This window comes from Sus scrofa, chromosome 7 (genome assembly GCF_054392235.1).
Source record: "Sus scrofa isolate SSC_HxYL_T2T_F1_AM1 chromosome 7, Sscrofa_HxYL_maternal_Yorkshire_Landrace_v2.0, whole genome shotgun sequence".
Taxonomy (NCBI): domain Eukaryota; kingdom Metazoa; phylum Chordata; class Mammalia; order Artiodactyla; family Suidae; genus Sus; species Sus scrofa.
In genome coordinates this window covers 129,485,349-129,501,582 of record NC_139389.1, presented here as the reverse complement: position 1 = coordinate 129,501,582, position 16,234 = coordinate 129,485,349, and the positions used below count along the sequence as shown (strand labels likewise).

General features: G+C 44.7%; 1 protein-coding gene across 5 annotated transcripts in view; it reads right to left on the bottom strand.

Moving 5' to 3' along the window:
• LOC146401912 (uncharacterized) overlaps positions 1 to 16,234 on the bottom strand; it is a 163,874-nt gene that overhangs the window by 81,173 nt on the left and 66,467 nt on the right. Inside the window, exon 3 of one of the 5 annotated variants that reach the window (XR_014809343.1) lies at positions 13,557 to 15,959. The exons of the other annotated variants lie outside the window; for them this stretch is intronic. The gene's annotated coding sequence lies outside the window, so the exon portion shown is untranslated. Of the gene's footprint in view, positions 1 to 13,556; positions 15,960 to 16,234 lie in introns of those variants that run through there. 5 annotated transcript variants of the gene reach the window in all.

The window sequence follows — 16,234 nt, the reverse complement described above, 5'->3', positions numbered from 1 at the left end:
CGTCCAATACGGTGGCACAAAATCAAACCAAGGGCAAACTTTGTATTGGTGGAAGGGACAGACAAAACCTCATTTACACCCTGAGGTGGAAATAATGAGTTCGGGAAGTCCTGGGGAGTGACCCAGTGGTCCCTAGTCAAGGGCAGCTCATTCTGGCCCAGCCTGGGCTGGATTCCCCTGCCCAGTCCAGGCACCTGTGTCTTGACCCATGTGCCACTGGGTTCCTCAGTTCCTCTTCTGAGTTTTAAAGGGTGATCTCAGCCAAGCTTCCTAAAAGTGACAGAAGAAATTAGTGAGAAGGGTGAGCTTCCTCAGAAAGAAGAAGTCCCCAGCGTGTTAAGTCTCAGGCAGAGCTCCGAATTCAACCATCGCAGTCCTGGTTCTCGGGAGGAATTAATAAGATCCTTTCTCTGGTGGACCTGGGAGCATCTTCTTAGCAGTTTTGGTTAAAAAAAAAAAAAATTATGGTAGCTTTACTCCTGAGCCAGGCAAAAAACTCAGCACTTTACACCCACGACCTCACGCAGATGTACCATCCCCTGACACCATGTTACCCTGCATCTCTCAGGGGGCGGGGAGGGGGTGGTCCTGCTCCTTGGCAATCTTCCAAGATGCCATCGCTAGGGAAACAGACATCTCTGCTCAGGCCGGGCTCTGGAAGAATCTCTATCACTCTGCAGAGGGCTGTCAGGAGCCATTTGTTTGTGTGTCTTGGACTTGGTGAGAAGATGGATTTTCAGCTCACTTCTGAACCCAAGGCCTCACCAGTGGGGTCAAAGTTATGAACTCGATGGCACTTCTTCTGGCTCAATCAGACAGCTCTGAACAGAGTAGCTCACAGCTTCATTGCTTAAGGGGGCAACAGGCAGGGTGTACGGACAGGGAGGGTAGAGGGGTGAGGGTTCAGCTCACTCAGTGCTCTAAAATGCTGCCAAAGATGAAACCAAATGATAATGGAGAGCTTGTTTTTCTAGAACTTTCAGACTATAGACACAGCCACAGCGCCTTATGTGTGTCTTAAGATCACTGGACATCCAACATCTGGATATATTTCCTTCTTTCCTTTGACCACTAGAGGACTTAGAATTTTTTTTTTTTTTTTTTTTTTTGATCTTCCTTTACCAATCTCATAGAAACATATGTTTGAAAAACTGCATTCGTGATCGCACCACTGTCCTTCAAAATCCTCCTCCCCCAGCCCCACTGGAGGTGGAGAAATCTCCCCACCCACTGATCTGGGGCCTGTTTGCATGATTTGTTTGGGCCCTTGGAAGGTCAGGAGACGTGTCTTGAACAGAGGTCCCTATTGTGCTTGTGTGTGTTGGCATTTGAGCTCATGCCATTTGCCAAAACATGTCCTGGGCCACAACTGGACCAAGGAGGACACCAGACTTGTGGAACAGCCCTGAGCACACCTGCAGTCCCCTAGCCTGGTGATGAGGCCCTCCTTCCCCACGACTGAGCTCTGCAGAACAAGGAGCCAGCCTAAGGAGTGCTGAGTTGTGGGGTGGTTTGTTACAGAGCGTTACTGGGCCAATGGCTAACACCGAAGTTATCACCCCTGCCTGTATGGTTGCTCTCCCTTCCATAATCAGAGCTTTCCGAAGATTTTTTTTTCTTCTTCATTCATTTGTTCAACAATTCAAAAATACTTCTGAGTGTCCACTCCACTGGGCACTGGCCTAGGTGCTGAGGGCACTGCATGCAGGAGGCAGGCGAGCCCCCCACCCTCATCCAGCACGTACCTTCAGTGAGTCTGCATGTGACATCCACTTGAATTGCAAGTGCTCTCACACCTTCTGAATGCCTCAACTTTTCCATCTCAAACGACTCAATGGAAAAAAACAAGCTCACTTGCTCCTGGGCAGAGGGGAGAGAGTAGGTGTGGAAGAAACTCCACAACTTACAGTGCAGAAACACTGGCACCGCCCTTGTTTTACAAAATGAAAAATCACGACGGAGCTCTGATCCACTTCCGCAAACCTCAGAGAACAAATCATGGCTATGTTCTAGGCTCAAAATAATTTCAAGCTATTTTGTATGAACAGATGACTCATCCAACAGCAGAAGGAAAAAAAAAAAAAAAGGCTAGGTTTATTTCACAAAAGAAAGCACACAATCCACATTCAAAGCAAGAATCTTGCGCTTTAAATACAGAGTGATTAAACACTGCTTACAACTTATTAAAATAACTCTATCTAGCGTATATAAACCCATGCCATAGCTATGCCAACCCTGGGCTTCTGGGCTGCCCGTGTTACCCACATGATTTGAACACTCTCAGATGCAGACCAGATGCTCAGAAGATGTCTACTGAACAAATGAAAGAGAAAATGATTGACAAGGTATGAACCAATTCATTGGAAGACAGCAGGCCTGAAATCCTTGCAATGGAAGGATCTGGGCCAGCAACCCAAGATGGCTTTGTCAGAATCCTTGCAAGGTAATAAAGCAAGTTCCTTGAGACCCTGATTCAGGGAAGTTAAATCCTGCAGGACTGACTTTGTGGTAGGACAGAGCTGTATTAGACTGATGTGCGCTGCAGCCCCCACCCCCAGGGAGATTCTATGGGGATGTTTCCAAACTCAACTAGCCCAGGAAGCCTGTTGCTTAAGAAGCAGATCACAAAACCAACGCCCTGGGAACTCCTGCCTTAGAGCAGTCATGGCAGCCTGAGCCAGTCTCAGACCCCTCAGCATCACCAGAAGCCTTCCGGTCCTAAAGGCCCAAAGTTCCAACAACCCGAATGCCATTAGCCAGCATTTCCATTAAGTTCAATTGCAACTTCTATAAAACAGCAACAGAGAAAAATTTATATCCGAAGGCCACTGGCGATGCACTTGAAAGACATTTTTCCTTTAAAAAAAAAGACTTTCTGGTTTGCAAAAGAAGCATCAAAGGCCACCACCATCAGGAAAAAAAAAAAAAAAATCCTCTAAACAGGTTCCTAAATACACACAAAGAGGCTTTAGTTATCTGAAAATATGTTAAAGTCTTGATCATATGTGTGCTTGCAATTCCGAGGTACAATTTTTACCTCTTTATATAGCAACTTTGGTTAAGGTATAGCTATTTTTGTTTTTCAGAAGGTTTAAGTTTTCTATTTCCAAAAACAGCAGCTCAGTAAGAGCCAAGAGCTGTTAATTTTGCAGTGACTTGCCTTCTGCAGGTGTGACATTCCAAAGTTGATGGCTCTTAAATACAGCCCTTCAGGTGACTTCTGTCACATCTAAAGCAGATTAAATTATGAGCTGTATAGTTCCAGTATATTTTGTTGTATTATAATTCTCTGAAAACTGGTAATTCATGCACGGCATATATGAGAACTCTCTATTAACCAGAGTATTTGATTCATGAGCCCGGCATGTGCTTCCATCATGCCGGGTAACCGCCTTTACTCCACTTGGATGGATGCAATACCCCAAACCATTCAGCTTTCTTAGTTGTGTTAAAGGATTATAACAGCATCATACCACAAAAAAGCGTAGCAACAGGAATCAGAAAACAGAGGTTTACAAAAAAAAAAAAAAAAAAAAAAAGGAGTTCCCAATGTGGCTCGATGGGTTAAGAACCTGACATAGTGTCTGTGAGGACATAGATTAGATCCCTGCTCTTGCTCAGTGGGTTAGAGGTCCAGTGTAGCCACAAGCTGGGGGTAGATCGTAGATGCAGCTTGGATCTGGTGAATTGCCTTGGCTGCGACGAAGGCCTGAAGCTGTAGCTCCAATTTGAACCCTAGCCTGGGAACCTCCATATGCCACACCTGCAGTCGTAAAAAGAAGGAAGGAAGGAAGGAAGGACGGACGGATAGACAGACATAGGTTTGAGCCCCAGCTTTCTGCCTGTGTTTCTAGGATAATGCCTAATATCTAATAGGTGTTGAATAAATTATTATTGGATGGAAGAGTGCATAGACTGAGAAATAAACGAACAGTGAAAGAAGGCTTCTTGTCTCCCTCTGAGTTAGATGCCTCTTTCCCCTCCTTCCTCAGCATGCTCTGCAGACGCCCCATACACGCCGTGACATCTTTTGACTATAAGCATCTCTACCAGCATCCTCCCCATTCTTTGGAGCTCCTTGAGGGCAGCTGGCTGTGTCTTATTTCTCTTTCTAGATCCAGGATTCAGCAGTTCCTGGCCTTCCTGTAAGGACCCAGCCAAGGGTAAGTGTTTCTGTTCCCACAGGAGCATGCATTGCTTTCCTCTTCAGGAAAGGGAAACAAATTAAAGTCTACGTAACTGGAGCAAGAAGAAGCCCTAACTTTAGGGGAAAGGAGCAGAGGCAGGAATCAGAGCAGGGGCCCCAGCCAGCCCAGGGCAGGCAAGTTCAGGAGGTGGAAGGAAAGGGCAGCGGGAGCCGAGGAGAGAAGGATCTGCTCCAAGGGTCTTCTCAGAGGGACCAGATGCACAGGAGCCCCTCTTCCCTGGCGCTGGTCCGTGGATGTTACCAGAATCATCTGTGGGTATATCGTTAAGCAGCCTCTTTGCCTCCAATAAAGACAAGAAGGAAGAGGAGAAGCCAGTGATGCCAGGATTCTGTTAAGAAGTTATCTCATGTGGGTCAAGGGCCAGCAGGCACTTCTGGAAAATATGAGCATATTCAGACTCGGTGGAAATCAGCAGAACGGCACCACCCCAGCCACGCTGCCAGGTTGTTGCCATGGTGACTACCAGGGCGGGGAGAGGGGGGCACGGCCTCGAGGATGGCTCTTGACATTTTGATACATTCGCTCCCCTGGCAGCCTGAGGAAGAGGCAGAAGAGCAGCGGAATTCAGTGTGAATTTGAACTCAGGACAACGACAGAAGTGCAGTAGCAGCTCAGTCAATGTTTGTTCTGTGAAAAGAATTATTATCTTGGGCCCTTTTAAAGAAAGAGACAGTGAGATCCCGTGACCTAGGAGCAAAAGACGAGGCTGGAGAAATCAAATAGGAAACCACGCCCTCAGGTGTGACAGAATTCGTGTGACCTTGAGCAAATCACTTGCCCAGTCTGCGCCTCAGTTTCCACACCTGCTAAAAAGCAGATGAGAAATTGAAGATTTTTTTTTTTAAAGATCTAGGATTCCATGATTCAGGATATTTCCGCTTCAGGATTTTGGAAAAAATATACACGCTACCTGATTCATAATTTTATTCCTTGGAATCTTTCCCAAGGAAATAATCTGTCATGTAGACGATGATACATACATACAAAGGTGGTCTTCCCGGCATTGTTAATAATAGTGACAAAATGGAAATAACCCAGATGGCCAGTAATAAGGAATGGCCGGAAAATTACAGCACATACTTAGGATAGGCTATGAGGCTGACCTTAAGATTTATGTTTTAAAAAAGAAATGCAACACACAGCACTGGAAATTAATATAGTCCTGTATGAGGACTGTGGACTCTGAAGTCAAGAGCCTACATTTGAGTCCTGACTCTATCATTTATTCACTGCTGTGAACTCAGGCAAATTACCCACCCTCTCAGCGCCTAAAAGTCCTCATCAGAAAACAAGGGCATTAAGGCTTATTGTGACTTATTGTTAGAGAATAGATTCAGAGACTTATTGTGAGAATTATGTGAATAGTTTTCATAAAGCACACCAAACAGTATCTGGCAGCTAACAAATTATGAATGCTGGCTATTATTATATACCATATGTTTGCAACAACAAATGCTTTTTTTTTTTTTGGTTGCACCCAGGGCATGCAGAAGTTCCCTGGCCAGGGACTGAACCTTATGCCACAGCAGTGACCCAAGCCACCGCAGTGACAGTGTCAGATCCTTAACCTACTGTGCCACTAGGGAACTCCCAACAATAACTGCTGCTGACTACATGACCCATGGGTTAAATATACTAGAAAAGAAAAAGCAATATGTTGATAGTGATAAACTTTAGATGCTGGGCTATTATAGATAAATTTGGGGGGGTTCTTTATATCATCTGTATTTTTCAAAATTTTCTGCAATAAGCATGTGATGATTACACTCAGGAAAAAAGCCAGTGTGAGATTTTAAAAAGTAATTCTGTACATAACCCTTCACTGCATGAGTATCTGAGAGCCTTTATATGCTTGGACTTAAGCCTGGAAAAGAATGCCACTTTACCACTTATAAGAGTCTGATTTGGGCCAAATCATAAACCTCTCTAAGCCTAGGTGGGGGGGCAGGAGGCGGGGAATGGAGAACAACATGAAATATACATAAGCATGCAGCAAGTCCTCAATAAATGCTCTCTCGCCATAGGGAAACTACTTCCTTCTCAACATTCCTGGGTGCTGTGGGTGATAAAAGGAATTTTAAGAAAGGGTCTCTGTCCTTAAAGGGCTTGAAGTTTCACTGAGGGCCCAAAAATAAGAAACCTACATTATGGGAAAAGTGGAAGGTAACAGACTGCATCCTAGCATAGTAATGAATTCAGTTATGGAGGACACAGGAGGAGCCACCTGAGAAGAAGACAGAATTCTAAACGAGTTGTGAAAAATGTGTAGAATTTGCATATGCAGTAAATACTGATTAGGGTCCTGGTCAGCTACTTAGAACAAATTAATGGCATTATTTCATGTAAGAGAAGCCTGGCTGCAGGCAAATCCACTAAATCATCAGGCACGCTAGCTTTTATGTATCTATATTGCCCTCATCAACATAATGTCACCTCCTGGTCCACAATGGCTGCTGGAACTCCAGCCATCATAGCAGAGTTCCAGGCCAGCAGAGAAGAAAAGCTCATTCCCTGTACATTGAGTGAGCATCCTCTAAATAGCTTTTCTCTCTGTCTCTTCATATATTGGTGGCCTATATGTTGCAAGAAAGGCTAGAAAATGTTACTTGGCATTCTGGAGGTGCTTGGGTAAAATCTGAAATTCCATTCCTCAGAAAGGGGAGGCAGAATTCCCATTCTGGCTTAGTAGGTTAAGAACCCTACTAGTATGCATGAGGATGTGGGTTCGATCCCTGACCTTGCTCAGTGGGTTAAGGATCTGGCATTGCCGAAAGCTGCAGCATAGGTCACAAAAGTGGCTCAGATCTGGTGTTGCTGTGGCTGTGGCGCAGGCCTCAGCTGCAGCTCTCATTCCACCCCTAGCCTGGGAACTTCCATATGCCGTAGGTGCAGTCACGAAAAGAAAAAGGAAAAACAAAATGGAGAGGCGATAAGTGGCCTCTGCCACGTGGTGAAATGCAGTTTGGGGCACAATGTGGGCAAAAGGCTGATCGGTGCCAGAAAGAGCAAACCTGTGGGGGAGAGTTGGACGTCATGTACGTGACCCTAAGGGTGGCTGGGAAGCCGCAGAGAACATTGCTGGGCTCACCCTCTGCCCGTGACCTTGCGTTGACGTTGACCTTGCATAGGACAGGCTTTCTGCACACTCCCTCCCCCTCCACACAGCCCTTCCGGGGAGGCTCACCTCTCCCACCTTGAAGATGAGAAAGGAAAACTGAGCCAGGCAGGCTCAAGGGCAGCAGGGAACCTCTCGGTTACTGTCTGTCTGCCTTGGTGTGGAGTGCATCGTCCCCAAGGGCAGTCCCCCCATCTCTGCCCTCCAAAGCCAGGGGCTGTGTCTACATCAGGCTGCCACCCCTTCAACTCCTCGGCCGCTGGCCTCTGAATCTGCAGCAATCTTGTCACACAGTAGCAGGCTCAAACATGACGGATCCGATGAGAGCTTTGTAAAGAGAGGGAAATGATCATATTTCGCACTTGGATGTGAGCAAGACCTCTTTACTAGCGGGTCACAGACATTAGTAATAGATTCAGATTCAAACACCCACACCCTCCCTCGGCTTCTCCTATTCAAAACATGTGCAGGGCCCGAACTACACCAGCAGACATTTCCATTGCATCCCTTAACCAGACATAAAACTGAAAGAGGAAAAACGAAACGAAACAAAAAAGAATTGAAGAAGCCGCGGGTCCGACTGGCACGTGGGTCGTCCGCGGATGCCAACGGACTTATGATTGAGTTATCACAGCATCTGCAAGCCGCCTCCCTGGTACGTCCCAGGGCTGGAAGTTTCCTGCGCACTTTCCCAAGGATGAACTTGTTCATTTTCCCCACACGGCCTGTGTGTTTTTAAGGAAAGAAGCACTTGGAAGATAATTTTGCGGAAAAAAAAAAAAACAAAACTAGAAATAATATCCAGTTACCTCTTCTTAAAGAAAGATGTACGATCCGAGGGAGGGCTAAATTGCATTTGCTGTGAAAATTTGAATTTCAAGACGTCTGTGACGTCCTCCAGTGTTCTCAATGAAAAGAAAATTATTTCTTTCTCGGGGAACACACTCTTACGGCATTTTAACTCTTATGCCATTTCTGATTTGGGAAGAGGAGCCTTCGCCGCAGAAATGATTCAAACTTCCTTTTCTCGTGGTGTGCGTGTCCTTATAAATTACTCTGCCAGCCAAGGAGGAGGAAGAAAAAAAAAAATGCTCCCTAAAGTGGAGATGGTTTTTCTGCCGAGAAAAGTCTCTTTCCCCATCTCTGGATGGTGGTGGCTGGCACAGACATACATCAGGGAAATAAATTGCACTTAATCACTAATCACCTGAACATAAGCTAAAAGTGGTATCAATCTTTTCCCTCGGACGAAAATCATTTCCCTTCATAAATAATGAATAAAGACACATTTTACCAGGTGCAATTAAAGATAATTGTAAGGCTGTATTGAGATATGAGTCAGCTCGCGCCCTGTCGTGACAGGGCCCGAGACGTCAGGACGCCCAAATATATTAAAAGACATATTTTAAAGCCTTTTAAACCCTCGGAGGCGATGCTACTCCATTGCCTTTCTTGAGCATGAAACAATGCTATCTGCGGGAAACTTGAAGCAATGATGTTTATTTAGAATTAGAATCGATTTTCATTTTACATAACACCTTTCATTTTCGAGACTCCCGAAGTACTTTACAAAGCAATAAGCTAGACAGTAATATTGCCATAGACAAGTGTAACCGTCATTACGCTTTCTGTAATAGCTCGCAGGCTTGGAAATGAGAAATCAAGGGAGAGAGATGGAGAGACGGATAAAGAGGGAGTGAGGGACCAGAGGGGAGCTGCCGGGAGAAGGCAAGGGGCTGAGAGGGGAGACCCGGAGAAACCAACCATCGGAGGCAGAGGAAGGGACAGAGCCAGCAGAGACCCGAGGTCGAGTTCCTGGCTTGTGCTTTGTCATATCTTGAAACCTTTCCTGAGATGCTTTATCTGCTCTCCCGAGGCACAGGCAGTGACAGTCTCAGGCTCACACCGACAGGACAAGAGGGGGTTTTGAATCAGACCGCCTAGGGTTCCCATCCTAGCCCCTCTGACCAGTTGTGTGGCCCTGAGAGACTCACTTAACCTCTCTGAGCCGCATCTTTCTCATCTGTAAATGGGATCGTGAAACCTACAACACGGAGTGGGAGAAAGCAAGAGAGGCAGAGTCGGCGACACAGCCCCTCCTTCCAGCCTCCTCCAAATGAGGAAGACAAGGTAGGCAGATCCTACTGGGTTTCCAGGACTCGGAGCAATTCAATAATCCCTGCACAATGCTTCACGGCTTACAAAATCCATGATCTCATCTAATGAAATGAAGCCAACCCAGTCATAGCAACAGTGGTATCACGAAGCACTCATGGTCTCCTTCCTTTGAGAATTTAGCGTTATCGCCCTGTCACAGAAAAAGAGACTGAGGGTCAGAGAAGCTGAGGTCCCCCAGGACCGGCAGAACCTGAACTCATCCCAGGGCCCTCTGCCCAGCATTCTCTCCATTCGGACCCGGTGCCTCTTCTCAGGGGCACTGAATCAACATGTTTACCCCATCTTGTGACCCGGCCCCTTCCAAAAGAGATAAATATTGCAGGGACCAAATCAGCCCTTAGAAAACTGACTTTGCTCATCTTTTAACCGCCACCAAATGTGCAGCCTCTAAGCAAAGAAAATGTTTTGATTTTGCAATTCTCTTTCCGTGCAAAAGGGTGCAAAGTCTTCGTTACCGTGGTGCCTGGCAACAGGGGCGGTGGTGGGTGCAATAATGACTTGGGATGAGTTTAGCATTGATTCTGCCTTTTATTCACGCAGATGCATTTACGGAGGGCCTACTATGTGTCTGTCACTGTGTTAGGTCTGAAGACCACCGACAACTACTAAGGAAGCAGTCTCATGGGGTAGAAGGAAGCCAGGGTTCTGCAGAAGGATGGACGTTAGGAAAAGGGCCCAGGACCAGGAACACCAGGGGGAGGCTGTGGAATGTTCTAGAACGAATGATAGTCAGGGCAATGCCCATGGAGATGGCAGGAAAGGAAGATCCGAGAGCTATCTGGGAGATAAAAGCGACAGCCTGACAGACCGCACAGATGTGGGGGAGCCAGAACCAGGTCTGTCTCTCCAACATCCACTGAAAAAAAAACTCCTAAGGAGGAAGGTGATTCGACGCCCGATTCCGGCGGCACAGCCTCCCCGGCCCTCCATCCCCCGGCTGCCCGGAGGCTCCCTTCGGCCGGGGCAAACCTCGGGGGCTCTCCCTGGCCACGAGGGGGAAGAACTCACGTGCACGGAGGAGATGTTACTTCTTTTCATCAAATACCATTTTTTTTTTTTTTTTTTTCGAATTGTCACTGCGCAGGCAGCCTCACGGGGGCTGGTCTGACTTGTGTACGCCCGTGACAGGGGAAGCGGTCTCAGCAGCTGCTTTGTGCCAGCCCGCCTGTGTTGGGTACCTCTCACGCCTTGTCATTCGCATCTCCCCTAATTACGGAACATCTGCTTGCCATGGCCATTAACACGCCGCTACCAGCTTGTCTAGTTTAATACCAATGACTCCTGACCTCCCCCAAGGAAGGCGCTTTCTGTCAAAACGTTCCCCCAAAGAAGCCAATTCTCCACGCAAAATTTGCGCTTTAAAAAAAAAAAAGAAAGCTACCTTACTAGAGCCTTCCGAAAGAAAATAGGTTTGATTAGAAACCGTGGGAGGGGGTGGGGGGGCAGTCAGTCGTAGCAAGAACTCTTTTTTTTTTTCCCTGCGTTATTTTGTTTTGTTTTGAGTCTTTTTAAAAATTAAAAGTGGAAGTCATTTTAAGGGCTAGGGATGTAGCCCCCCCCCTTGCCCCCTCAATAGAGACCCTCATGAAAGATCCAACTGCTTTAGTATTATTTTAATTATAGGTTCCGGTGGTGATGCCTGCAGTGCCTGGCACACCCAACACCCTAAAAGTCAGGACCAAAGGTTTTCCCTGCCTCCAGAAGCGATCTGGAAGTGGCGTACTTCTCTGCGAACGTCAGACAATATTTAAAATATTTCACAGCTTCCCTCGCTTTCCGATGACAACGGGCTCAAAAAGTATAAGAGACATGCGGGGAGAAAATAGAGAAACAATATTTCGTTCAGAGCATAATGGATCACGCGGCAAACAGTTCCCAGCCTAGGGCTGCCTCTCCCCAGACTGCGCTTCGTGACTTTTCTCTGATGTTAAGACTCCCATCAGAAGGTATAAGAGAGCCCAACGTGGTAATGGCAACTGTATCGCAGGGAAAGAGAAGCAGGATGAGTCTAATCAAAACGGGGAGTGAGGGAGGAGTTAACTTCAAAATCATCCCCAACATGATTTGTGAATTGATGGATTTTTTGAAATTGTTTTGCACATTAGCTTCTTGCTTCTGCATCTCGTTTCGATACATGGCAAATCTTTTTCTCCCGGGAAAGAAAGCGTTTGGGATGGCTTCGACAAATACCTTGCTCCAAAGCATGGCCAGTGGGCTCACCGTATTTTGTAAGGCAGCAGGACCTGGCTTCCGAAATGGAAAAGCATTTGCTCAGGCAGAGCCTTGTCTGCACAGCCAGGCAGTTTAAATAGGAGGCAAGCCAGACAAGCACACGAGTAAAGCAGGCAGTTACGGGCTGATCTTAATTTTACTTTTTCTCTAAAGGAGTCCGAAGTGATCACTGACCCAAGCACAAACAAATTCCAAGGAAAGCAATTCAATTAGGAGACAAGGATCCAGAGTGTTGCTATTTGACCTCTAAAAGCATTCAGGATACTTGGCTGCAGGGAGTTTGCCCTGAGCCGACGAATGCTTCTGCTTCTCCGGGAACTGAACTGGCCGAGGAGGAATGAAAGAGGGAGGAAGGTGAAGGGCTAAATGGGTTAAAAAATACTGCCGAAGAATCCCTGTAAATACATTTTTTTAAAGTGTGCGTCTCTAGTACACAGCATCATCGTAATTGTCGACCTCTCCAGAAAACGTTTGAACAAGGGGGGTGGGGGGGGCAATGATCTTGTAATCTCAACAATAAAAGCGCTTCCATCCTTTGTATATGCTGACTTACAAAAAAAGTGCTTTCTAACAACAAAAGATGGAGCAGTAATTACATAAATCTCTTCATTCTTGATGAAGACACCACAGAGTAGAAGCAAATCAATAGTGTGGCTGCGGTAATTCTTGTTTTTATGATGAGCCGAACGCAAACTTGTTAAAATTGAATTCTGCTCCTTGGGTATTAAAAAAAAAAAAAAAAAATTAGGATTTGCACAAATCCGGGGGAAAAGAACACATGTTCTGTAAACGTTTAATTTTTTTTTTTCCGTGCTACTTAGGAGGTTCATGATGGAGTAGAATCAGATTTAGAAATGAATGTGACACCAGCCACCTAATGTTGTCGCTGCCTGTGTCCCTAAAAATGAGATCTGCCACCTTTCTACATCTTACTTTAGCTGCCACTCTGTGGATGCTCAGGATGCCCAGAAATTGCCTCCCCAGTTTTTAATCCCGCTATTAAATAAACTAAATGTACCCTAAAGTCAAATATCTCCAACTTACTGCCAATAAATTGGCCGTAATGATTTCTCCTCCACAACCTACATTTGTAATATTTCTCATTCAAGAATAAGTAATATGGCTGATTTTCCAAAGAAAAGGTGAAAATGATTGCACTTAAAAATAATTAATAGATGGGCCTGCATACCTTTGAATTAAATTAAAGGAAAAATATTTCTTTTTTGTAGAGATGATTGCATTCGTATCCTGTTTGGTGTGAAAAGTAGATTCCAAAAAGCTTTTAACTAATTTGTTCAATTTGTTTCAAAGCCAACATGAATAGGCTTGGTGCAAATTCAGATTCATTAAAACTTAATTAATATGCATCATTATGCAAATGAGGTTGCAGTTAATGAGTTCTTAAAAGAAGCTTTCTTTAATTAGTTCAGTTTTAATGGCATCATCATTTATCTGACTTGTTTTTAAAGCCACATGACATGCAAAAAGTGACCATCCTCTGCAATGCGTTTGCCTAATTGCATTTCATCCTAATTGTTTAATGTTGGAAACTTTGAGAAAGTTAAAATGTTTTGATATTCAGTTCTATTAAATGGCGTTCACAAACTTTCCTGTTCTGGTGACAGAGGTTCTTCCATTCCTCAGCTCTTTTTGCCATGGCTGCTTTTAATTATGAGTATTTCCTTTTTTTTTTTTTTTTTTTTTTTTTTGGGACGTAGACATTTTGATCAGCTCTTTTGATCCTACAAATATTAGGTCCGTGCATATATACTTACTATCCATTGATAAACCTCTCCCCAAAGGTACACACCTGACACTGTGAATATAATTGCTCAACAAGCACATTTTATTGTTATGTGCATACATTAGTGTGGATTATTATACTTATGTACTTGAAAAATTAAAACGAGCCTTTCTGGAGGCCATCTGCTAACTTCGGGAAGCTTGGTAACATGTTTTAACACAAGACTTTAAAATGTCGTAATTCACAAGAATTACAGCCACCACTATCACCAGTGTCTATATCAGAGATGCCTGCCTGGGAGATAAGAATGCTTAATAATTATTGGGGAATATGGAAAGCAGAAAGAAAAAAAAAAAGGCAGGCTTCGTGTTCGTGCAGAAAAAAAAAAAAATGCTAACCCAGGAAATGACTTTGGAAGCTTCGAAAATACAATGGGTTTTTAAAACATTTTCAGATTTATGAAATATTGTGCTACACAATTACAATTGTGTTTTGACATGCAGTGCCGAATGTAATTCTTTGGGGGAGAAAAAAAGGAAGCTCTTTTTCTATGCAGGGTCCTAGGGAGGGATACCGTCTGCGTGTTACACATTTTTACACCACTGTCAGGAGTTTTATAACTGAGACAAACTACTTGCCTTTGGAGCTCAAAAATAAATATATGTGCTTTGCATTGGTTTAAGTGAAGTTTGAGGTTTTGTTCCAGCAGGAATGGAGCTGTGCACGCTCCACCTTAATTAACAACCGCAACCACAACCACCACCACAACAACAAACAACAGCAAATGCCATGTAAGCCTTGCATTGATCAAGACATCGGCCGGCACTGCATGCATTATCTGTTTCCCCTAGAAAAAAAGGAAAATAAATATCCCAACCTCTTTTTTTGACACTTCGTCTTCTGAGGATCACCCAAAATGAAATAAATTACATAATGGGGAAAATTAAATCTCTCGGAGAGGGGAGCTGAGAAACTGTTACGTGGGGGGCTCTTTCTAATGAGGGTGCCTTCTCCGCTGGGAAGAGGGTCTCCTTTCTCCGAAGTCGGCTGGTTACGACAAGGTAATTGGTATCACATCGCCATATGGTGATGGAGCTCATATTAATAGAATTACATGAATAAACTATTGGGGGAGGTTCTGCTCGCAAATACGACACCACGCAAAAGTGTGGCGCAAAGCCATGTCATTATGGGATGTTTCCGAAGAAGAGGGATCTGATCGACTTGCTTATGCACAGACGAGGTACGGAGATGGCCGAGGTAGACACCTTATCTGAACACAGACAGAAAGCAGGACCATCTAATGGGTGGAAACTGGAACCAATCAAAAGGCTTTTTTATTTTAATGCTTTTTAAGATGTTCGAATGTAACAGTGTCGATCTTGAGGGCGGTGGGGGGGGGGACCTGATTTATTTTATTATTTATATCTGTCCCATCAGCACTTGAATACATAGACATGCTCTCTCAGTGTTTACGGAATGTATGAATGAATCCATTCAATCAGGTCAGAATTTGCTAAGAAATCCTTTCTCGAATGTGTTCCAACAAAAATGTGCGTTTAAAAAATAATCCTGTGGAAAAGGTGTAAATCTATTTATGGCCCCTAAACTCACATCCACAGTGATAAAGTAAAATATTTCTGTCTCTAGATGAATAAAAACAAGCTTCTGCTGGCACCGTGCTTTAGAGTTTATAAAGCAATTTCCTGTACTTATCTCTTTGTAATTTTCATAACATCCCTCTGAAATTGGCAATGATACTCTTTTTTTTTTTTTTTTTAAGAAGGATAAATATCCCATCCCACAGAAGGAATGGGATGGGCTCAAGGTCACAGAATAGAAAGGTGCAGGGACCCAGGGGTTCCTCAATTCCGGCACCCTTTCCCCAAGAGCACTGATGTATAGCTGAGGGACCATGCAGACAGCCCCCAAACCCCTGACCAAAAAGGCCAAGAAACAGCATCCCTGTCTCTGCCTCCAGCCAGGAGTTTTAATAGAAAGGATAAATGATCTGAATCTTCAGTGCCAAGAAGCGCTTAAGTTTAGGGCTTTCTGAGACAATATGCAAAATGATAATGCTAGTGGCCATCAATCATAATTATTTTAAAATTCAATAAACATTCAGTGAGTACTTTCTTTGTGCCGCGGCATCGTGCCAGGGGCTGAAAAAGCCTTCCTTTATTTAATTCTCTCTATGCAGCTCTTTGAGAGAGGCAGGCGTGTTCATGCTTTAAGGTAACTGGGGTTTGGAGAAGGTAAAAGATTGCCGCCTTAAGTCTCAGAGTCAGGGGGCCAAAGCCAGCGTCCTCACTGGGGTTTGCAAAAGCTGTGCTCCTTCTTTTGTTAGCAGCACGGCGTCGCCAAGTGCATTAATTACAAACTGATTTTAGAGTGGACGACATCTCTAAAGAGTGGCATTTATGAAGTGTGGCATCAGTTCATCCGGAAGAGTGCTATCGGAATCAGAGTGTCCAAGAGAAGGCTGTAGAAGGGGAGGAAAATCTGTTAGGCTGGGGATGATGATATTTGAAGACAAACACAGCAAGAGCTGGCATTGGTTGGGCACTTGCTATATGCAGGTAGTTTTGAGTCCTTTGCAGATACTATCTCATCTAATCCTCACCAGAGTTAAGCACTAAGGCACTACTGCTATCCCATTCTACAGGTCACAAAACTGAGTCCTAGATCAGCCAAGGCATGAAAAACAGCAGTGATGGCTTTCATCTTAGAGACTGATCTTCTATCGTCAAAGATGAA